The following is a 23,423-nucleotide window of genomic DNA, read 5'->3' as shown; positions in this document are numbered from 1 at the left end:
AATAATTTTATTTTAAGAAATTACTATTATATAATAATAACTGTATTAATATATAATAATATATATGTATATTGTGTGTATACACACACACACACACATATATATGCCTGAAAATGCATGTCTTCTTTCTCAGTTTGTACCTGAATTTGAAGTCCAATTAAGATAGCATTTTAATGACCTTTGTGCTTAAACAAGGAACAAGCATCCATTTCTATATACTGTTTTTTCTGTGTATTATATTCTCACTGGTTATGAGGTAAGTTTTCTCTCAGATTCTTCCCTGTCTCTGTTCCTGTGAGCCCAATTCCAGTGACCAAGTGAACTTTTTCAACATCAAATGTCTCAGTATTTGAATTTGAAAATCAGGATGGTATAGGTGTTCTAGGGATTATCTAGAGTATCTAGAGACTGCAGATTTGGTAAATTCACAGATGTTTATTGAACACCTCTGTATAGGGTATCAGTTCAGTTCAGTCACTCAGTTGTGTCCAGCTCTTTGCGACCGCATGAATTGCAGCACGTCAGGCCTCCCTGTCCATCACCAACTCCTGGAGTTTACACAAACCCATGTCCATCGAGTCGGTGATGCCATCCAACCATCTCATCCTCTGTCGTCCCCTTCTCCTCCTGCCCCCAATCCTTCCCAGCATTAGGGTCTTTTCCAATGAGTCAACTCTTCGCATCAGGTGGCCAAAAGATTGGAGTTTCAGCTTCAACATCAGTCCTTCCAATGAACACCCAGGACTGATCTCCTTTAGGATGGACTGGTTGGATCTCCTTGCAGTCCAAGGGACTCTCAAGAATCTTCTACAACACCACAGTTCAAAAGAATGAATTCTTCGGCGCTCAGCTTTCTTCACCGTCCAACTCTCACATCCATACATGACCACTGGAAAAACCATAGCCTTGACTAGACGGACTTTTGTTGGCAAAGTAATGTCTCTGCTTTGAAATATGCTATCTAGGTTGGCCATAACCTTCCTTCCAAGGAGTAAGCGTCTTTTAATTTCATGGCTGCAGTCACCATCAGCAGTGATTCTGGAGCCCAAAAAAATAAAGCCTGACACTGTTTCCACTGTTTCCCCATCTATTTCCCATGAAGTGATGGGACCAGATGCCATGATCTTAGTTTTCTGAACATTGAGCTTTAAGCCAATTTTTTCACTCTCCTCTTTCACTTTCATCAAGAGACTCTTTAGTTCTTCTTCACTTTCTGCCATAAGGGTGGTGTCATCTGCATATCTGAAGTTATTGATATTTCTCCCGGCAATCTTGATTCCAGCTTGTGTTTCTTCCAGCCCAGCGTTTCTCATGATGTACTCTGCATATAAGTTAAATAAGCAGGGTAACAATATACAGCCTTGATGTACTCCTCTTCCTATTTGGAACTAGTTTGTTTTTCCATGTCCAGTTCTAACTGTTGCTTCCTGACCTGCATACAGATTTCTCAAGAGACAGGTCAGATGGTCTGGTATTCCCATCTGTTTCAGAATTTTCCACAGTTTATTGTGATCCACACAGTCAAAGGCTTTGGCATAGTCAATAAAGCAGAAATAGATGTTTTTCTGGAACTCTCTTGCTTTTTCGATGATCCATCGGATGTTGGCAATTTTATCTCTGGTTCCTCTGCCTTTTCTAAAACCAGCTTGAACATCTGGAAGTTCACGGTTCACATATTGCTGAAGCCTGGCTTGGAGAATTTTGAGCATTCCCTTACTAGCGTGTGAGATGAGTGCAATTGTGCGGTAGTTTGAGCATTCTTTGGCATTGCCTTTCTTTGGGATTGGAATGAATATTATATGTACATTATATATATATATATATAATGTATAGGGTATATATGCTAAGATATATAGGGTATATATGCTAAGAAAAATGAGATATAGTATCTCTCTTCTAAGATCTTTCTGTCTGGGTAAATAGACAAGATAAATACATTTTAAAAAGTTTCCAGAAACTTCCCCTCCTATTAGAACTATGGTCCTTGGATCAATAGAGTTGGCATCAACAGTAGCTTTTCTTTTTTTTTCTTTTTAATTTATTAAGGGATCATTTTACTACCTCTACTTTTGTCTTTGTTGTTGTTTTTAATTTTTTTAATTATGAAAGCATGATAACAGATTTACTGGAGACTTGGAAAATACAGAAGGTTATCCACTATGTATTACAATCATTTTTCTAAGTAGATAAATTAAGATTTTAGTTGTAGTTTCAGTATCAAACACTCAAAAATTAATAGAATGAATATACAGAGAAATAAAAGGATATAGAAGACCTGAAAAGCACCATGAACCAATTCAACATAATTAGATGTATACAATTTTTACACAACAATAGAATTTGTCGGAACTTACAATTTCTATGTAAGTTCCCATAGACTATAAACTGGGAGACACTGGAACATATCCAGGGACACAAAACAAGGTGCAAAAGTTTCATGGTCTAAACATATTAAAATCATATGGCATCTGTTCTCTTATCACATGAAATTATGTTAGAAATCAATATCAAAAGATATTTGAAAATAATCCACATATTTTCAAGCACAATGTGACATTTACCAAGAGAGATCTTCAACTTAGCCATCAAATGTCTCAATAAAAGACTGAAAAAAACAGAGGGTAATTGCAGAGAAGAAAGCAGTTAAATGAGAAATTAGTATTAAAGATACTTTAAACAAAATCCCATGTATTTGGAAATTAAATGTCTACTTTTAAATGATGGGTATATCTAAGCCATAACAAGGAAAATTAGAAACTATTTGTAATAGAATAAAAATGAAAAGAGAATTTATCAGAATTTGTTGCATGCAACTGAAGTTGCTCAAAGCAATTGAATACAATATGGAGTCTTGAATAGGGTATGACAACAAATAATGGATACTAGCATAAAATTTTGTGTAATTTGAACAAAATGTGTACTTGAGTTAATAATACTGTATCACTTTTTAATTTCCTGGATTTTTTTTTTTTTTTTTTTTTTACAGCATAGTATTTCTTTATATTCTCAGAATCGGATTGGAAGTTTCAAGCCTCACTCGAATTTTTTTCTAATAACTAAAATAATAAATTTTCTCTATTTTTATCAGTAATACTAGATGCCAAAATACATAGAACTATATCAAAGTTTTATGTGACTATAAATTAGAAATCTAGCATTCTATTCATACTAAGTAAAACAAGTGGAATCAAAATGTCATAGATTGTTTTAGCTAGGCAAAAATTCATAAATTTTCTAAAATATATATATTATACATTATATAGGCTTCCCTGATGGCTCAGATGGTAAAGAACCCGCCTGCCAATGCAGGAGATATAGAGACATGGATTTGATCCCTGGGTCAGGAAGATCGCCTGGAGAAGGAAATGGCAACCCATTCCAGTATTCTTGCCTGGAGAATCACATAGATGGAGAAGCCTTGCAGGCTATAGTCTCTGGAGTCGCAGAGTCGTACACAACTGAGCGACTAACACACAAACACTCACACACATGCATTATATATACACACACACACACACACACACACACACACTACCTCTACTTTTAATATACTTTGGGCATTGCTGCTGCTGTTGCTGCTAAGTCGCTTCAGTCATGTCCGACTCTGTGCGACCCCATAGATGGCAGCCCACCAGGCTCCACCATCCCTGGGATTCTCCAGGCAAAAACACTGGAGTGGGTTTCCATTTCCTTCTCCAGTGCATGAATGGGAAAAGTGAAAGTCAAGTTGCTCAGTCATGTCCGACTCTTCGCGACCCCATGGACTGCAGCCTACCAGGCTCCTCCATCCATGGGATTTTCCAGACAAGAGTACTGGAGTGGGGTGCCATTGCCTTCTCCGACTTCGGGCATTAGGACTTGCTTATTCTTTAATACACAGCAATATTAATTAAAAGGCACAAATAGACAATGGTTAGGCAATAAACTTGTCTAAAGACTGATAGGCATAGAACCCTTCTTAAGCAGGTGCTTTTTGAACTACAGATTATCAGGTCCCACTTGACGCCTACAGAATCGTAATTTGCATTTGAATAAGATCTCCAGGTGATTCACAAGCACATTAAATTTAGGATGCACTGAATTAAAGGTTATGTGATTAGTGCTAAAGGTGTGGTAAAGCACCAACTACTATCCTTTTTTGAGCCACTGCTGAATGTCGTGTGTGGTGCCATGCTCTTTACAAATATCATTTAATCTCTACCAGTGTATTGTATTGTGGATGTTTGAAAGAGGGAGAGATGGATGTGGGCTAGAATGGAAATAGTGAGATTTGAACTGAGCTTTAAAGAATTTAAATCAAAAGAGACAAATTGGCTCAGTCCAGACAGTGGATGGCATAAGCAAAGTGCACTGGTAGAAAAGAGGGAGACCACCATGCGACCACTTGATGTGTGATCTGGGAAGCACGTGTTTCCATTCTTCTCTGGTCAGTCTTTGGGCATTTCATTAAGAATAGGGGAATTCAAAGTACAATAAGTAGCCTGGACCAGTGGTTGTGTGTAGTTTGAGAGAAATATTTGAATTGAACCTTGGGGTGGGAAGCTCAAGTGAGGTCTGAGGCTTCTCTCTGCCAAATGTTTTATTGATATGTCCTGTTTCTAATACAAACATACTGATTCCATAGAATTTTGTTGTTCATAGCAACAGTAGCCTATAGCTTAGAATCCTAGGTTGTTAGAGCTGTTATATCATCCAGATTATTTTATAAGTGAGGGAAATGTGGATCTGAAGAGGCAGAGTGGCTTGTTGAAGTTTACTGAGAACTAGGATCTAGAACATCTAAGTCTTTCTTCTAAGCCCAGAGAAATGGAATGGTTTGCCCAAGGTCAAATAAGAAGTTAGTGAGAGAATGGAGATCAGAATTCTCATCTTCTGACTCTTTGCTCTATCAGTCAGTCAGTCAGTCAGTTCAGTGGCTCAGTCGTGTCCGACTCTTTGCGACCCCATGAATTGCAGCACGCCAGGCCTCTCTGTCCATCACCAACTCCCGGAGTCTACCCAAACCCATCGAGTCGGTGATGCCATCCAACCATCTCATCCTCTGTCATCCCCTTCTCCTCCTGCCCCCAATCCTTCCCAGCATTAGGGTCTTTTCCAATGAGTCAACTCTTCACATGAGGTGGCCAAAGTATTGGAGTTTCAGCTTCAACATCAGTTCTTCCAATGAACACCCGGGATTGAGCTCTTTTAGGATGGATTGATTGGATCTCCTTGCAGTCCAAGGGACTCTCAAGAGTCTTCTCCAACACCACAGTTCAAAAGCATCAATTCTGCGGCGCTCAGCTTTCTTCACCATCCAACTCTCACATCCGTACATGACCACTGGAAAAACCATAGCCTTGACTAGACGGACTTTTGTTGGCAAAGTAATGTCTCTGCTTTGAAATATGCTATCTAGGTTGGCCATAACCTTCCTTCCAAGGAGTAAGCGTCTTTTAATTTCATGACTGCAATCACCATCAGCAGTGATTTTGGAGCCCAAAAAAATAAAGTCTGACACTGTTTCCACTGTTTCCCCATCTATTTGCCATGAAGTGATGGGACCAGATGCCATGATCTTAGTTTTCTGAACGTTGAGCTTTAAGCCAACTTTTTCACTCTCCTCTTTCACCTTCATCAAGAGGCTCTTTAGTTCTTCTTCACTTTCTGCCATAAGGGTGGTGTCATCCGCATATCTGAGGTTATTGATATTTCTCCCGGCAATCTTGATTCCAGCTTGTGCTTCTTCCAGCCCAGCGTTTCTCATGATGTACTCTGCATATAAGTTAAATAAGCAGGGTGACAATATACAGCCTTGATGTACTCCACTTCCTATTTGGAACTAGTCTGTTGTTCCATGTCCAGTTCTAACTGTTGCTTCCTGACCTGCATACAGGTTTCTCAAGAGACAGGTCAGATGGTCTGGTATTCCCATCTCTTTCAGAATTTTCCACAGTTTATTGTGATCCACACAGTCAAAGGCTTTGGCATAGTCAATAAAGCAGAAATAGATGTTTTTCTGGAACTCTCTTGCTTTTTCGATGATCCATCGGATGTTGGCAATTTGATCTCTGGTTCCTCTGCCTTTTCTAAAACCAGCTTGAACATCTGGAAGTTCACGGTTCACGTATTGCTGAAGCCTGGCTTGGAGAATTTTGAGCATTACTTTAGTAGCATGTGAGATGAGTGCAATTGTGCGGTAGTTTGAGCATTCTTTGGCATTGCCTTTCTTTGGGATTAGAACAAAAACTGACCTTTTCCAGTCCTGTGGCCACTGCTGAGTTTTCCAAATTTGCTGGCATATCGAGTGCAGCACTTTCACAGTGTAATCTTTCAGGATTTGAAATAGCTCAACTGGAATTTCATCACCTCCACTAGCTTTGTTCGTAGTGATGCTTTCTAAGGCCCACTTGACTTCACATTCCAGGATGTCTGGCTCTAGGTGAGTGATCACACCATCGTGATTATCTGGGTCATGAAGATCTTTTTTGTACAGTTCTTCTGTGTATTCTTGCCACCTCTTCTTAATATCTTCTGCTTCTGTTAAGTCCATACCATTTCTGTCCTTTATCGAGCCTATCTTTGCATGAAATGTTCCTTTGGTATCTCTAATTTTCTTGAAGAGATCTCTAGTCTTTCCCATTCTATTGTTTTCCTCTGTTTCTTTGCACTGATTGCTGAGGAAGGCTTTCTTATCTCTCCTTGCTATTCTCTATCAGTAGATTCCTTAAATTTAACCCTTTTACTCTGTGAAAATTCTGTTGTGTCTGCTTCTTTGTAAGAGTTATTGTGGAGTTGTGAATGCTTCAGAAAGAACCACATGAGCATAATATTGCACTATATCTCCACCAATAATTTCACTATCTTATTTGTGTTGTTGTTGTTTCAGCAAAGGTCATTGTAAAATGATTGAAGGAGACTCTTAGAGCCTACTCATCAAACTCCAACAGTATAATAATGTTAGTAGGACTGTGGTATTAGGATGACCTTGCTCCCAGGGATCCATTTTTTCCTTAGTGTCCCTGTTTGCCTAAGATTGTTCACTGTCTTTCTGTACCCACGTTCAGAATGGAGGCCAAAATAGCAAGTTTCCCAGAATCTCATACCTTCCCCTCAAATTTACAAAACAGTTAACTGGGACATGTTCAGTTCACTCGAGCGTCTAAACACAAGCCAGGTGGTGGGGATATAAGATTAAGTTGGGCATAAGCCTTGTCCACTGAGATCTTCCAGTCCAGAAGGGGAGAGGACAGACATATAAATAGGATTTTAGTATAGCATGGTAATTAGTGTGCATAAGATGCTGTAGGAACACAGAAGAATGATGTTGTGGTTAGAAGTGTTTGTACCACTACTTGTTAAAATTGTGCCACTATTGAGCCTGATGGAGAAGGAAATGGCACCCAACTCCAGTATTTTTGCCTGGGAATTCCCATGGACAGAGGAGCCTGGCAGGCTACAGTCCTCGGAGTCACAAAGAGTTGGACATGACTGAGTGACTACACAGCACTGAGCCTCTGCTCTAGAACCCGAAAACCACAACTACTGAAGTCCTATGCTCAGCAACGAGAGAAGCCACCACAGTGAGAATCCTGTGCATGGCAGCTGGAGAGTAGCCCCCCACTCAATGCAGCTAGAGAAAAGCCCAGGTACCAACGAAGACCCAGCACAGCCAATAAATACATAAATAAAAAATTATTTTAAAACATGTGCCACTGTGTATTCTTAGTTAAACCACTTTGCGTCTTTGGAGTTTGATTCTCTAAACTCTGTCAAATGAGAGCACTGAAACACTCTCTAAGGTCCTTTACAGCACTACATTAGTTCCATGTTACAGTTTTTGTGCATTTTTCTTTCAAAGACTTTGACTCTATGATTTGTTCTACGTGGTAATGCTTGCAGACTTTTGAAAGAGGAGGCATAGGTCAGTATGTGGCTCACATGTTCTTGGATGAAAAGCTCATCTTGAAGTACTCTCCTTTCGGTACCCCTTTCTTACAGCATTGCTACCATATGGTATCCCCCCCAAAAAAGGGGTTGATCCTGTAATGCCCACTGCGTATGTTTCCTCCTCAATAGTGGGGACTTGTGGTTGAATTTCTTTCTCCCTGATAGATGGAAGAACATTGGAATACACATGTTGAAGTGTTGGCTAACCACATTTATTTCTTGATCCCTGCTGTGTGCACTGTGTTGCACAGTTTGCACAACATATTCATACCCATTGTCTCATTTTGTCTTCATGATGATGAACAAACAGGCTCATAAAAGTAGTTGCTTGCCAAATATTAAATAGCTATTAAGCTCTCCAGCTCGCCGTTTTTTTTGATGTGCATGAACACCCCATGCTTGCTCTTCCTTCCTTTCTGCAGAACAGCTATTGTGCTCTCTGCCTCTTCTCCTCTCTCAGCCTGGGCATGAAGATATCTTTCTTTTTTCTTTCTGTCTAAGACCTTTCTTCCATTCCACTCCTCCCAAGCCCAGCTTTAATCCCTTTCCAGGATATTGTGTGTATCTAGTTCTTGTTTAGGGGACCTAACAACTTTATGAAGTAACTTGAGCCTGATTTAATCCTACAAAAGGAGGCTTGGTCTTTGTGGGAGTAAACTGGAAATCCCCTCTCTTTATTGTGGACTTGAATCCTTGGAGGGGCCCTAATATCAATAATAACACAGCTTAAAACTGTGTTTTCTTTTGTACTTCCAAGTTTCAGTGATATAGAATGAGTCTTCTGTTGTCGGACCCTGTGATGTGCCTCTTGGGACACCTATGGATGTAATTCCGTCTTCAGTCCTATCACATTCTGAGGCATAGCTGATGATGAGAATTTAAGTTCTATAGAGTCCTATGTTTACTAACATTTTAACTCCTGGGTTAAAAGACAGCAATGAAAGATTGATTTGCTGATCAATTAATGAAGAGCTAATAACTCTAGTGTGTTAGTTTCCATGAAGACTACAAAATAAGTGAAATACTTGGAATCAGATAAGTTATGTAATGCGTGCTTTCACTTTTGAGAACTTGTACAGAATCTCAGGGAAGACAAAATTAGCATTGTATAGTGGAAAGATCATTGCAAACATTTAAAATATCTGGGTTCACATCTCGCCTCTGCCATGTTACTTTTTGTTTCACCATAGGCAGTTTAACTGTTGAAGTCTCCTTTTCTATTTCAGAAATTAGGGATTTGAGCTAAATCATTTATCTTCAGAGTCCTTTAGAAATCACTTGATTTCTAAAGGTTAGATTGTTTGATGGTATAAAGAGTTGTTCAGAGAAGGAAGAAATCACTGTGGGCTGGCAAAGTCACGAAATATGTACAGAAGGGCTAGGTCTGAGCTAGGCTTTGAAGGCTGAGTGAGATTTATATTCATAAGGAAGGAGAGATGCATTACAGTTAAAAGGAAGAGAAGGCAAAATTACAACAGCAGTAATGCGTAAAATGTGTGTAAGGGAACTTTAGGCTAGTCAGCATACACGTTTCAGGACAGGGAAAAGAGGAAGGGAGGTTTAGATAAGCAGGGTGAAATGATGACAGTAATATCTAATGTATTGAGTATACAATGTGATAGGGGTTCTTTTATACAGAAAGTTGTTTTTGAGATGGCTTATTTGTAGACACCCTATACTTTGAGGACTGTCACATCCATGTCTCATTTAATCCTCCATACAGTAGCATTTGGGCTTCCCAGGTGGTGCTTTATATATGTGTGTGTGTGTACATATGGGGCTTCCCAGGTGGCTCAGTGGTAAAGAATCCCCTGCCAGTGCAGGAGATGCAGGTTCGGTCCCTGGGTTGGGAAGATCCCCTGGAGAAGGAAATGACATGCTACTCCAGTATTCTTGCCTGGGAAATCCCATGTACAGAGGAGGCTACAATCTGTGGGGTTGCAAAGAGTCAGACATGACTTATCAACTAAACAGCAGCAGCATATGCACATCTACTATTTATTTATTATTTCTGATTGCACTGTGGGTCACGCAGGATGTTAGTTTCCCAACCAGGCATTGAACCCGTGCCCCCTGCAATGGGAGTACAGAATCTTAACCTCTGGACCACCAGGGAAATCCCAAGGTGTTCTAAGTAGATGTATTAACTCATTTACTAAGTTATAAAACAGATTACTATTGTTAACCTAATTTTACAAATGAGGAAACTCATGGTGAATTCAAGATTTGAACCCTGGTAGTTCAACTCTTGAGACTATGCTCTGTAATCACTGGATAACAATGTTCCAAATTTCTCCTTGGCACTGAACAACTTGGTGTTTCTTTTCCTCAATGTCACAGACACGTGTTTTATGTTGAGCAATGTCTTGTTCTCTGTGAACTTCAGTTTCTTCAGCTATAAAGACGAAATAAAGTATATTTCAAAGGGTTCTTGTGAGAATCAATTGACATAAACTCTCAAAAATGCTTAATGTGACTAGGACCTGGGAAATGTTCAATAAATGTTCCATCATGACAAGCAGATTTTCATAGCAGCTTTGAGGCAGCAGCTTACATACGAGTATTTATAGGAGTCTTCAAGTCAAGTAAAATCATTTGTAGACAGGTTTCTATGACACTAAAAATAATTTTGAAAAATAGGACAAACCTAAATGAATATTCCTTCATTTTGGTTGGAGTAGTTTGTTGCACATAGTTGAGAAAACACTGATTACTAATGTTTTGAAACAGTCTTGGGGTAAGTTGTTTTTGAGATGGCTCAGTGTAGAAACTATACTTTGAGGACTGTCACATCCATTGTCTCATTTAATCCTCAATACAGTAGTTTTTGGGCTTCCCAGACAGCACTAGTGGTAAAGAACTCACCTGTCAGTGCAGGAGATGTAAGAGACACAGGTTTGATCCCTGGGTCAGGAAGATCCCCTGGAGAAGGGCATGGCTACCCACTCCAATATTCTTGCCTGGTGAATCCCATGGACAGAGGAGCCTGGCAGGTTAGCATCCTTGGGATTGCAAAGAGCTGGTCGGACACTACTGAGGCAACTTAGCATGCGTGCATGGTAGTATTTGTGAGGCAGTAATTAATGTTATTTTAATTTACCTATGAAGGAATGTGTTCCACTGGAGAAGGGAATGGCAAACCACTTCAGTATTCTTGCCTTGAGAACCCCATGAACAGTATGAAAAGGCAAAAAGATAGGACACTGAAAGATGAACTCCCCAGGTCAGTACGTGCCCAATATGCTACTGGAGATCAGTGGAGAAATAACTCCAGGAAGAACGAAGTGATGGAGGCAAGGCAAAAACAACATCCAGTTGTGAATGTGACTGGTGATAGAAGCAAGATTCGATGCTGTAAAGAGCAATATTGCATAGGAACCTGGAATGTTAGGTCCATGAATCAGGCAAATTGGAAGTGGCCAAACAGGAGATGACAAGAGTGAACATCAACATTCTAGGATTCAGTGAACTAAGATGGACTGGAATGGGTGAATTTAACTCAGATAACCATTATATCTACTACTGTGGGCAGGAATCCCTTAGAAGGAATGGAGTAGCCATCATAGGCAACAAAAGAGTCTGAAATGCAGTACTTGGATGCAATCTCAAAAATGACAGAATGATCTCTGTTCGTTTCCAAGGCAAACCATTCAATATCACGGTAATCCAAGTCTATGCCCTGACCAGTAACGCCGAAGAAGCTGAAGTTGAACAGTTCTATGAAGACCTACAAGACCTTCTAGAACTAACACCCAAAAAAGATATCCTTCTCATTATAGGGGACTGGAATGCAAAAGTAGGAAGTCAAGAAACACATGGAGTAACAGACAAATTTGGCCTTGGAGTACAGAATGAAGCAGGGCAAAGGCTAATGGCGTTCTGCCAAGAGAACGCACTGGTCATAGCAAACACCCTCTTCCAACAACACAAGAGAAGACTCTACACATGGACATCACCAGATGGTCGACACCGAAATCAGATTGATTATATTCTTTGCAGCCAAAGGTGGAGAAGCTCTATACAGTCAGCAAAAACAAGACCAGGAGCTGACTGTGGCTCAGATCATGAACTCCTTATTGCCAAATTCAGACTGAAATTGAAGAAAGTAGGGAAAACCACTAGACCATTCGAGTATAACCTAAATCAAATCCCTTATGATTATACAGTGGAAGTGACAAATAGATTTAAGGGACTAGATCTGATAGACAGAGTGCCTGATGAGCTATGGATGGAGGTTCGTGACACTGTACAGGAGACAGGAATCCAGACCATCCCCAAGAAAAAGAAATGGAAAAAAGCAAAATGGCTGTCTGAGGAGGCCTTACAAATAGCTGTGACTAGACGGGAAGCAAAAAGCAAAGGAGAAAAGGAAAGATATACCCATTTGAATGCAGAGTTCCAAAGAAGAGCAAGGAGAGATAAGAAAGCCTTCCTCAGTGATCAATGCAAAGAAGTAGAGGAAAACAATAGAATGGGAAAGACTAGAGATCTTTTCAAGAAAATTAGAGATACCAAGGGAACATTTCATGCAAAGATGGGCTCAATAAAGGACAGAAATGGTAGGGACCTAACAGAAGCAGAAGATATTAAGAAGAGGTGGCAAGAATACACAGAAGAATTGTACCAAAAAGTTCTTCACGACGCAGATAATCATGATGGTGTGATCACTCACCTAGAGCCAGACATCCTGGAATGTGAAGTCAAGTGGGCCTTAGGAAGCATCACTAGGAACAAAGCTAGCAGAGGTGATGGAATTGCAGTTGAGCTATTTCAAATCCTCACAGATGATGCTGTGAAAGTGCTGCACTCGATATGCCAGCAAATTTGGAAAACTCAGCAGTGGCCACAGGACTGGAAAAGGTCAGTTTTCATTCCAATCCCAAAGAAAGGCAATGCCAAAGAATGCTCAAACTACCGCACAATTGCATTCATCTCACACACTAGTAAAGTAATGCTCAAAATTCTCCAAGCCAGGCTTCAGCAATACGTGAACCGTGAACTTCCAGATGTTCAAGCTGGTTTTAGAAAAGGCAGAGGAATCAGAGATCAAATTGCCAACATCTGATGGATCATCAAAAAAGCAAGAGAGTACCAGAGAAACATCTATTTCTGCTTTATTGACTATGCCAAAGCCTTTGACTGTGTGGATCACAATAAACTGTGGAAAATTCTGAAAGAGATGGGAATACCAGACCATCTGACCTGTCTCTTGAGAAACCTGTATGCAGGTCAGGAAGCAACAGTTAGAACTGGACATGGAACAACAGACTGGTCCCAAATAGGAAAAGGAGTACGTCAAGGCTGTATATTGTCACCCTGCTTATTTAACTTATATGCAGAGTACATCATGAGAAACGCTGGGCTGGAAGAAGCACAAGCTGGAATCAAGATTGCCGGGAGAAATATCAATAACCTCAGCTATGCAGATGACACCACCCTTATGGCAGAAAGTGAAGAAGAACTAAAGAGCCTCTTGATGAAGGTGAAAGAGGAGAGTGAAAAAGTTGACTTAAAGCTCAGCATTCAGAAAACTAAGATCATGGCATCCGGTCCCACCACTTCATGGCAGATGGATGGGGAAATAATGGAAACAGTGGCTGACTTTATTTTTCTGGGCTCCAAAATCACTGCAGATGGTGACTGCAGCCATGAAATTAAAAGACACTTACTCCTTGGAAGGAAAGTTATGACCAACCTAGACAGCATATTAAAAAGCAGAGACATTATTTGCCAACAAAGGTCCGTCTAGTCAAGGCTATGGTTTTTCCAGTAGCCATATATGGATGTGAGAGTTGGACTGTGAATAAAGCTGAGCAGCGATAAATTGATGCTTTTGAACTGTGGTGTTGGAGAAGACTCTTGAGAGTCCCTTGGACTGCAAGGAGATCCAAGCAGTCCATCCTAAAGGAGATCAGTCCAGGGTGTTAATTGGAAGGACTGATGTTTAAGCTGAAACTCCAATCTTTTGGCCACCTGATGCGAAGAGCTGACTCATTGGAAAAGACCTTGATGCCGGGAAAGATTGGGGGCAGGAGGAGAAGGGGACAACAGAGGATGAGATGGCTGGATGGCATCACCGACTCAATGGACATGGGTTTGGGTGGACTCTGGGAGTTGGTGATGGACAGGGAGGCCTGACATGCTGCGGTTCACGGCGTTGCAAAGAGTCGGACACGACTGAGCGACTGACGTGAACTGACCTGATCTGATGAAGGAATTAAGGTGGGAAGGTTACCCAAGATCAAACAGCAAGGAAGTGATACATTCAGGACTACCACCCAGGTCTCTGTCTTTGGATCTTGTGTATTTTTCTATGGGCTTCCTAGACTGAGTTTCAGGTGCCATAAAGCTAGCCGGTTAACTAATTTAGTTAGAAACTTCTATTAAGTGAACAATATTATTAGTTATTCCAGCCATTTGTTAAACTTTGTTTGCCATCAGTGTTTAGATTAATGATTTCCCTTTAGTGCTACCTTGGTGTTCTCTTGCAGAAACTGTTATATTTGACACACAAAAAACCAGTGAACAGTGCCATGAAAGATGGTTACAGGAAGGTTGGGACTGGTATTTATCTTCTCTGGCGAGGCTGGAGCCAGAAGACCTCAAGAAGCACCATGATGTGCTGGGCAGCTTTGGAGATTTGTAGTCAGAAGGTCTAGGTTTAATTTAGCGATAGCAAGCTGCTATTCTCTGAGTCTCAGTTTCCTCATCCTTAAAACTGGAGTCATAAAATCTGCTCTACTTTCTTCATAGGATTGTTGTGAAGTCAGATTTCAAACAGTAACATCCACAACACATTTAAATATATACATAGTGAAAGTGTAGCAACAGGTGGGACTAAGAGTGGAAATGAGGAAGAATTCCACACTTAATTTCCTTCTAAGTATTGTCATGGGATTCCCAGGTGGCCAAGTTGTAAAGAATCCACCTGCCAGTGCGGGAGGCACAGGAGACATAGGTTTGATCCCTGGGTCAGGAAGATCCCCTAGAGAAGGAAACGGCAGCCCACTCCAGCATTCTTGCCTGGGGAATCCCATGGACAGAGGAGCCTGGTGGATTACAGTCCATGGGTGTGGAAACAGTTGAACATGACTGAGTGACTGAGCACACACACAAGTAATTTTTCTATTTAATTAGGAGTAAGAATTTAGGGGAAAAAACAGTTTTTTCCCAAGTATCAGGACTGCTGATGCTAGTCACAACTGTGGAAACAGTTAATTTTGTTTTTTAACTTTTCTGTGCCTTCCCTCTCCACTGATGCCTTTCATTCTTTGTCCATGCCTCCTGTGGTCTAGGACCCATTCCAGAGCTGAACATATTTTTAAAACAAATTTGGGAATGAGGTCTTGTTTTTCAGTAAGAAAATAGTCTGAGAGATGTTTAGATGCTGAAATATGAAAATCGGGGGGGAAATTTGGGGCTTCCCTGGTGGCTCAGATGGTAAAGAATCTGCCTGCAATGCAGGAGACCCGGGTTCAATCCCTGGGTTGGGAAGATTGCCTGGAGGAGGGCATGGCAACCCACTTCAGTATTCTTGCCTGGAGAATCCCATGGACAGAGGAGCCTGGCGGGCTACAGTCCATGGGTCACAAAGAGTAGGACATGACTGAGCGACTAACACATTTTGGAGGTTGAAGACAATGGTGGTTGCTGATAGGAACCTCTTTGAAATCCAGAGATTCCTGGCCAAGTTGTTGTTGGCTTCCTTATTTCTGAGCTTTTCATTTTCAGCAGGCTGAGTTAATCTTTGTTCAGTATGAGTTGTTAGTGGCTATTGACAATCAATGTTTATAGGTTTTTGCATTTTCATAGAAGGAGCTGGAAAATAGAAAAATCTTCTGTAACCCTAAGTAACTAACAGTGCAATTTTAGCATTAAGATAGGAGGAAAACGAGAATCGTACTTTATTGCCACCCACTTACATGGAAAGTCTACTCCTTAAAAGAAAAAAATTGTCATGACTTGGCAAAGAGGGGTGAGATTGATTTTCCTGTAGCCCCTGAATGAGTTACGCAGTCAGATCAGGCTGAAAAATGCACTGACCTTAACTTTCACCCTGGAAGGAAATTGTAGCACTTGTGATTCTGTAATAAGGCCACATGTTTAAGTAAAAATTTATAATGTATTACATACTTCAACTTGCATGTATCGTCTCATTTAATTGTCACCTTAACCTTGTGAGGTAAGTTGGTATGGTTGCCTATTTTGACTAGGAAACCCATGCTCAGAGAGAGTGTGGTTTATTTAAAGTTACAACGTGAAACAAGTAGAGCTGTATCTAAAATCTAGATTCTTCTTTCTCTGCGCCCTTCTCTCCTTGCCAGTGTCCCTTTCTCCACGCAGCTAAACTTTCTGAGCTCTGCATTAGTAAGTTACGATGCTCTTGCCTCAAAGCACCAAGGACGGATGAAAGATTGCCTAAGCTGAAAAGAGCCTGTATGGTCTGTGACAGGTGCTGCGTAGGTTGGTTGAAAAATAACTTAAAGATTGTCTTCTTTCCCTACGTGTTTTTTGTTAATGCTTATAATACTCTGATGACTTAGACTCCTTCTGGTGCCTCTGGTATATTTCAGACTGCTTTTAAGTTGTCAGGAAAGAGAATGTTCACTCCAGAGCTCAATTCCTTTAAAGCTTCTTATTTTCCTTTTGTACCTGGAAATTTATTTCTTAGCCAGAGCTACACCCACTCTTCCTCACCTCAATTCCAGCTGGAGTCATATGTAAGGTTCTGCGAGTCAAGGGCAGTGAGTTCCTGTCCCTTCTGACTCTGCCTTTTCCCTGAATATCCGAAGCATCCTGCTGCTGTGTCCACTTAGCAGAACCCTGTGCCTTTCTCTAGACCCTTCAACAGCAAAGGTCTGGGCAGTGGCCTTGAGGGAAGAGAGACTTTCCAGAGATTCTTCAGTGAGATTATTTGGTTTTCCCCATAGTTAGAGCTTAAAAACAGGCATAGAGACCAGCCTTTTGTTTGTTTGTTTTTGGCCTCGTGCTTTTGGGATCTTAGATTTCCTGGGCTCTCCATGGTGAAAGCATGAAGCCCAAACCACTGGGCCACCAGGGATTTCCCACCTTGTCTTCGTTTTTAACTACCCACTTCTTCACCCCTTCTTGGGGATTAGTTTGAGGTTTCCCGTTTATCTCATTAATTCTTTCATGAAATAAGGAACTAGTGCTACAATGCTGAACACAAGTGACATTGTCCTGTCTTCACAAAGCTTATAGTTTATTTGGGAAAGTAGTCAATTAAACAATCGGTGTAATAAAGTATGCCTTATTATTATATCAACATAATTAAGCGAAGTTTTAAATAGAACATGTTTCTGTCATAATTTCACCATAGCAATAGAGCAGCTGTTACATTTTTATATTCTCTTCCAATATTTGTCTAAATACAAGCATATTTTTACAGAATTGTGGTTGTTATTTAGCTGTAATTTCATATTTTGTTTTTCTACTTATAATTTTTATATATGGTTACATAGTCTTAATAATTATATATTTTAAGCACTGTTGTATCATAAATTATTCAGTTATGTTTCTATTAGAGAACTGTGTTGACTTTTAATTTTTCAGCATTATTACATAGTAATACCATAGGCATTTTCATTTTTCAGGATATGAACTATTTGATCGAATATTATGATACTACAACTCAGCATTGGATCTCTTGGCTCAAATCTCAATGTAAAACACAGCTAGTTGCCAGAATTAATGCAGATTGCCGGACACATTGATCACTGATGCTTTGAATGCCCCTGGGGGCATAGGGCTATGCCTTGTGAGTGTTACTTAAAAAAAAAAAAAGATTATGATGATATATGTAGCTTTTGGTAGATATTGCTATGTTTCCTATAAAAGGTTTTTCCAGTTTGTAGTCCATGAACTATATTCACCTCACTTTTCTGCACGCAGTATTATCCTTTTAAGTGTTAATAGATATATAAGCATTATTTGAATATTTTATCAAATATTTCTATGAGTACAAATGAGTTGAATGTTTTCCCTGATATTTGTTGATGAATATGTGAAGCAATTGCTCTGGGATTTTTGGCATTTTACTGGTTGATTTGCTAACTTGATGGTTTGATTTTGAATGGGACATTCATTGTCAATGAAGAGGAATGGATGACAGTGGTAGAATGTCTGCTGGGGATTTGCTCTAATTTGACAAAAAACTTCTGTGATTGTAGCATTAAGAGTCAGATTGTCTGAGCTAGAATCAGTACTCTGTGTAGACCTGACACCTGTGGGGTCTACAGTGGACTGTGAGCTCCTTCAAGGCAAGAGTCATATTTTATTCTTTGCCTCAGCGTTTAGAAGCCTGGCCAATATGAGGCCTCAAAAAAAAAATTGTTGAAGGACTATGAATTTCTTGGGATAATCTCCTTCTCTAAATATCATTCTCACATCTTACCATTTAAAATTCATTTTTTGGATCTTAAAGACTTTCTAATCTTGGATGCCTCTAGGAATTTATGAATACCTATAGGAGGATGAGTGTGGTGGTCTCAGGCAACATATTGGAGATTATAACCACAATACAAGAGCAACACTCTGTAGAGGTGGAATAAAAAACGGATAATTGGTGATGGAGGTATGGAGAAGGAGTGAAAGAGATGCTGAGAAGAGTAGTAGGTAGTCGTCAGGAATAAGCCTCATCTATTGCAGAGAATCCCAGGAATATGAGAACAGGAATGTAACGTTAGGGATAACCTGAACTTTGGTGTCCATATCTATAAATGCAGATGAGAATGTTTACTTTCCAGGTTTGTTGTGCAACTTTATTTAAATAAAGTAGGTTATAAAAGTGCTTTGTAAACTCTAAAGTGCTATGTGAATAACAAATCATTGTTATCATCACCATCATGTAGGAAACCAAGGAGTAGAGGGATAAAGCTACTTTCAGTTTTTGCCAGGAGCTAGATTTCATCTTCATTTCTAAAGTATTATTCGCCCCCCCCCCAATATAATAGTGAGGAAGAATGGAGGATGGGTTGGGTAGCTTTAGGGACTGAATAGACTTTGTTAAGCTTTTTGTCAAATGCTTTTAACCAAATGGTTAGTTTCTTTCTGCCCAAGTCCTTTTGCTAGAGCATGAAGCATAGCAAGAGAGGAGAATAAAACAACCTGAGCGTGGCCATGTTCAGAGGCAGTAAATGATTTGATTGAGGCAGTGGGTTAAGATGCGGAGGAATCATGAGCCAATTCTGGATTAGTAGATTAGGATCCAACAAGGAGAACCTTGAATACAAAGATTAGACATGGTAAGTAGAGAGCAGTGAAGGTTTTGGAACAGGAGAGTAATTCAATCAGTGCTGTGCTTAGGAAGGTTTACCCGGGATGCCTGCTTAGTTGCTCAGTCGTGTCTGACTCTTTATGGCCCCATGGACTGTAGCCTGCCAGGCTCCTCTGTCCATAGGATTTTCCAGGCAAAAATACTGGAGTGAGTTGCCATTTCATACTCCAGGGGATCTTTCCAACCCAGGGATCAAACCCTCATCTCTTGCATCTCCTGCATTAGCAGGCAGATTCTTTACTGAAGTGCCACCTGGGAAGCCCACTTATCTGGTGATGGTGTAGAAAATGGGGAGGAGGAAGAACTTGTGCAGGGCTGGGGACCAATTGAGTGCATGCTTTGGTTGTCCATCTGTGGGACACTGAGGGCTTCTAAAAGGATTATGGTAGTGGAAAAGAAGGGGTCAAACCAGGATGTCAGAGAGTGTAGTCCCAAGCTGAAGGAACTCTGGGGCATTATGACCTTTCATCTGTTATGTCTCCCAGAGGTTTGTTTCCCCTGTAAACTTTTTTAAAAACTGAAGTATAAAAGTTCATGAATAGTGATAGTTCAGTGAGTTTTTACAAAGTATAAAGTCTGAGCCAAGTCAAGATATACAACATAACCAGCACCCTCTAAGCCTCTATAAGCCCCAGTCCCAGCTCAGACAGAAAATAATCTGCCTGCAGTGCGGGAGACCTGGGTTCAATCCCTGGATCAGGAAGATCCCCGGGAGAAGGGAATGGTAACCCACTCCAGTATTCTTGCCTGGAGAATTCCATGGACAGAGGAGCCTGGCAGGTTACAGTACACAGGGTCACAAAGAGTCAGACATGACGGAGCGACCAACACTTTCACTTTCAAGCCTCTATAACCCCTTCAGTCATTACTTCTCCCTCCCCAACAGATAACCACTATTTTGGCTTCCTTCCCTATATGTTAATTCTGCCTGGTTTTGAGCTTTCTAACAGAATCAGGCAGTACTAACTCTTTTTTGTCTGGCTTCTTTTGTTTGACATTATGTTTTTGAGATTTTTCTGTTTTCTGGTATGGAACATTAGTTCAGTCTTTTCCAGTGCTCATTTGTATTTCATTGTATGGATATATCACAATTTATTTATCCATTCTGCTATTGATGAACACGTAAGTTGTTCCCAGTTTGAGGCTGAATAATGAATTTATTCAAGTCATGAATCGTATTGCTATGAGAAATTCCTTTACATGTCTTCTGATAAATGTAAGCTCTTGTTTCCTACACAGGAGTGTAATCTTCTGGGTTATAGGGCATATGCAAGTTCAGCTTTAGTAGATACTACCAAATAGTTTAGCGTTTTACAGAGTTTACCAGTTTACACTGCTGTTAGCAGTATGTCAGAGTCCCTCACCAATTCCTGTGTCTTGGTCAGCTTGAGGTGCTGCAGTACATACCACAGGTTGGTCTAATGAGCACTTATTTATTTCTCACAGTTGTGAGGCTAGAAGTCCCAGATCAGGTTGCCAACATGATCAAGTTCTGTCAAAAATCCTCTTCCTGGCTTGTCGATGCCACCTGCTTGCTTTATCTTCACATGGTAGAGAGCTCTGATCTCATTAACTCCTTATGAGAGCACCAATTCTGTCATAGGGGCTCCACTCTTATGAGTTCATCTAAACCCAATTACCCCCCAAATGCCCCACTTCCAAATACCATCACACTGGGGATTGGGGCTTCAACATAGGGATCGTAGCAAGGACACAAACATTCAGTCCATAATAACTCAGTATTGTAATATTTTAAGCGGTTTCCCAGGTGCTGCTAGTGGTAAAGAACCTGCCTGACAGTGTAAGAGATGTAAGAGACGTGGGTTCAATTCCTGGGTCAGGAAGATATAGTGGAGGAGGGCTTGGCAACTCACTCCAGTGTTCTTGCCTGGAGAATCCCATGGACAAAGGAGCCTGGCAGGCTACAGTCCATAGGGTCGCACAGAGTTGGACACAACTGAAGTGACTTAACACTCATGCACGTAGTATTTTAGATGTCAAAGGCTCTTAAATTATAAGAAACTTGAACAAAGAGGGCTGAGTCTAGCATAAAGGAAGAAAGGGACTGCCGTCCCCCCTCTGCATCCTCAGGGGGTTGGTTCCAGGACCCCTCCCCCACAAATCTACGAATACTCAAGTCCCCCGTACAAACTATGCCCATCCTTTTGTATACCTTAAATCATCTCTAGATTACTTATAATACCTTGAATACTGGAGTGGGTTGCCATGCCGTTCTCCAGTGGATCTTCCCAACCCAGGGATTGAACCTGGGTCTCCTGCATTGCAGGCAGATTCTTTGCCGTCTGAGCTACCAGGGAAATCCAGTACAATGTAAATAGCTGTTGCATGGCAAATTCAAATTTTGCTTTTTGGGGGAGCTTTCTGAAATTTTTTTCCCAAATATTTTTGAGCCCCAGTTGGTTGAATCTGTGAATGCAGTATCTCAGGTTCAGAGAGCCGACTGTACTGGTTATTGAAGGCATGCCACATACCAAATACTGCCTCGGTGCTTTTACTTACATTGTCTCATTTAATCAAGATAATTCGCGAGTACACTGTGAGCTCAGTGTTATTGCATTGATGTTACAGGCCAGAAAACAGACTCACAGTTCAGGCAGCTCATAATTACTTCCAGAATCCAACCTAGATCTGCTTGAATCCAAACAATCACATCACATAAAACTGCAGTTTGTCAGTGAGGCGTTTTCGGGTTTTTGGTGCATAAAGGGGGCTCTTCCTGTGACCCCGAAGTCCCCTCATATACGTAGTCCCCTTTTAAGACTTAGACTTAGCTGACCCTATAAACAGCAGCCTGCCAACCAGGCACCTCCCCTGCCTTGTACTCTCTCTGCCTCCCCACTGAATCTCTTAGCAGCCAGTCATTAAGACTGTCTCAGGGTAGTTATTATACTGACACATCCTCTGCTCCAGCTAGCAGGATGATGGAAGAAGCTCCCATGGAATTTTTAATGCTAGCCAAGTCTCTTATTTCTCTCTCTCACCAGTTTTGTTCATGTAACTTTTCCCCTCCCAAGACTAGGAAGACGGACATGACATATAATAGAAAGAGCTGGAAGGCAGGAGACCTAGTAGTACTAGTACTAAATACTAATACTGACCCTAATACTAAATTGTATGCTCTTGAATGTCACCTGCTCTTGATCCAGGTTTTCTAATTTATTAGAAAGGAGATTGGATTGTGGTTGGTGGTTACATGGGTCATCCTCAGGGCTTACTGCGGGAAGACTCAAGCAGAAGATACTTTGAATCCTCTGTATATGATTGTAAACAGAGCAGCTCTAGTTTTATTTTTGTTGTGTATATATTGAGCTTCCTCCTGAGATTTTAGTTAAGGTGGAAGATTATATGAAAGTACATGCTTGAAATCCACTAGACTAGATGATATCTATTAAGTCAATGTATCACTTTGTGAAAACTTTATGAAAGATTATGAGTGGCAAAACTGAAATGAGCAAAATTTTCACCCTTTACATACATATATATCTATACACACACACACACACACACACACACACACACACTTACAAGCCTTCATGCTCTTCTCTGACCACTGTAAGGCAGTGGGGCAGATATAATGAGTTTTGCCCAGGGTGGTAGGTTGTGAAAGGATTAACCTAAGAGGAGGCATCTGAGCTGGATTTAAAGGAAGAGTAGAGCTTCACTAGGTGGATTAGGAGACTGGAGAGAGAAGCCATTTTAGGCAGAGAAATGAGGCAGGAAGGCATGGAAAAACATTGCTCTTTTAGAAGTATTGTGTTCTTGGTGTAGAGGTTGTATATGATGGAAAGAGAAAGAAGGAAGAAAGCCAGGTGACGAGGCCTCTTTGTAAAGGGACTTGAACATTTGAGGACTAATGAAGTGTGGATGTCATTTGAATTAGCACTATTCATTCATCTGGGGCTCCTTTAGTCTCAGGATCCCTGATCCACACAGCAGTGGTTTTGCATGGTAGCTATGGCAATGGTGATGCTCACATACTCAGAAGTGACTTTGATTAGAGGCAACCTTGCTGATCTGGGTCTGCATTAATTTCTTCCTAATTGGCTAGGAGTACTGGGTATATATGTGTCATACTTGTGTAAAACGAAAGGGTAGGGGTGGGGGAGGCTGTGCTTGTGGGCAGCGACTTTCCACACTGTAATAAACTCAGTAGTGTCCTTACCATTTACATTCATCA

General features: G+C 40.7%; 1 protein-coding gene, 1 long non-coding RNA gene and 1 pseudogene across 2 annotated transcripts in view; 2 read left to right on the top strand and 1 right to left on the bottom strand.

The window, feature by feature from the left end:
- Positions 1-23,423, top strand: part of SYN2 (synapsin II) — a 158,962-nt gene that overhangs the window by 3,808 nt on the left and 131,731 nt on the right. The window lies entirely within an intron of this gene.
- Positions 1-23,423, bottom strand: part of LOC145520282 (uncharacterized) — a 120,841-nt gene that overhangs the window by 63,748 nt on the left and 33,670 nt on the right. The gene's annotated exons all lie outside the window — the stretch shown is intronic.
- Positions 17,577-17,717, top strand: LOC145522145 (5.8S ribosomal RNA; annotated as a pseudogene).

This window comes from Giraffa tippelskirchi, chromosome 9 (assembly GCF_054371585.1).
Source record: "Giraffa tippelskirchi isolate mGirTip1 chromosome 9, T2T-mGirTip1v1.2.pri, whole genome shotgun sequence".
Classification (NCBI taxonomy): domain Eukaryota; kingdom Metazoa; phylum Chordata; class Mammalia; order Artiodactyla; family Giraffidae; genus Giraffa; species Giraffa tippelskirchi.
This window is presented reverse-complemented; position numbering and strand designations above follow the sequence as displayed.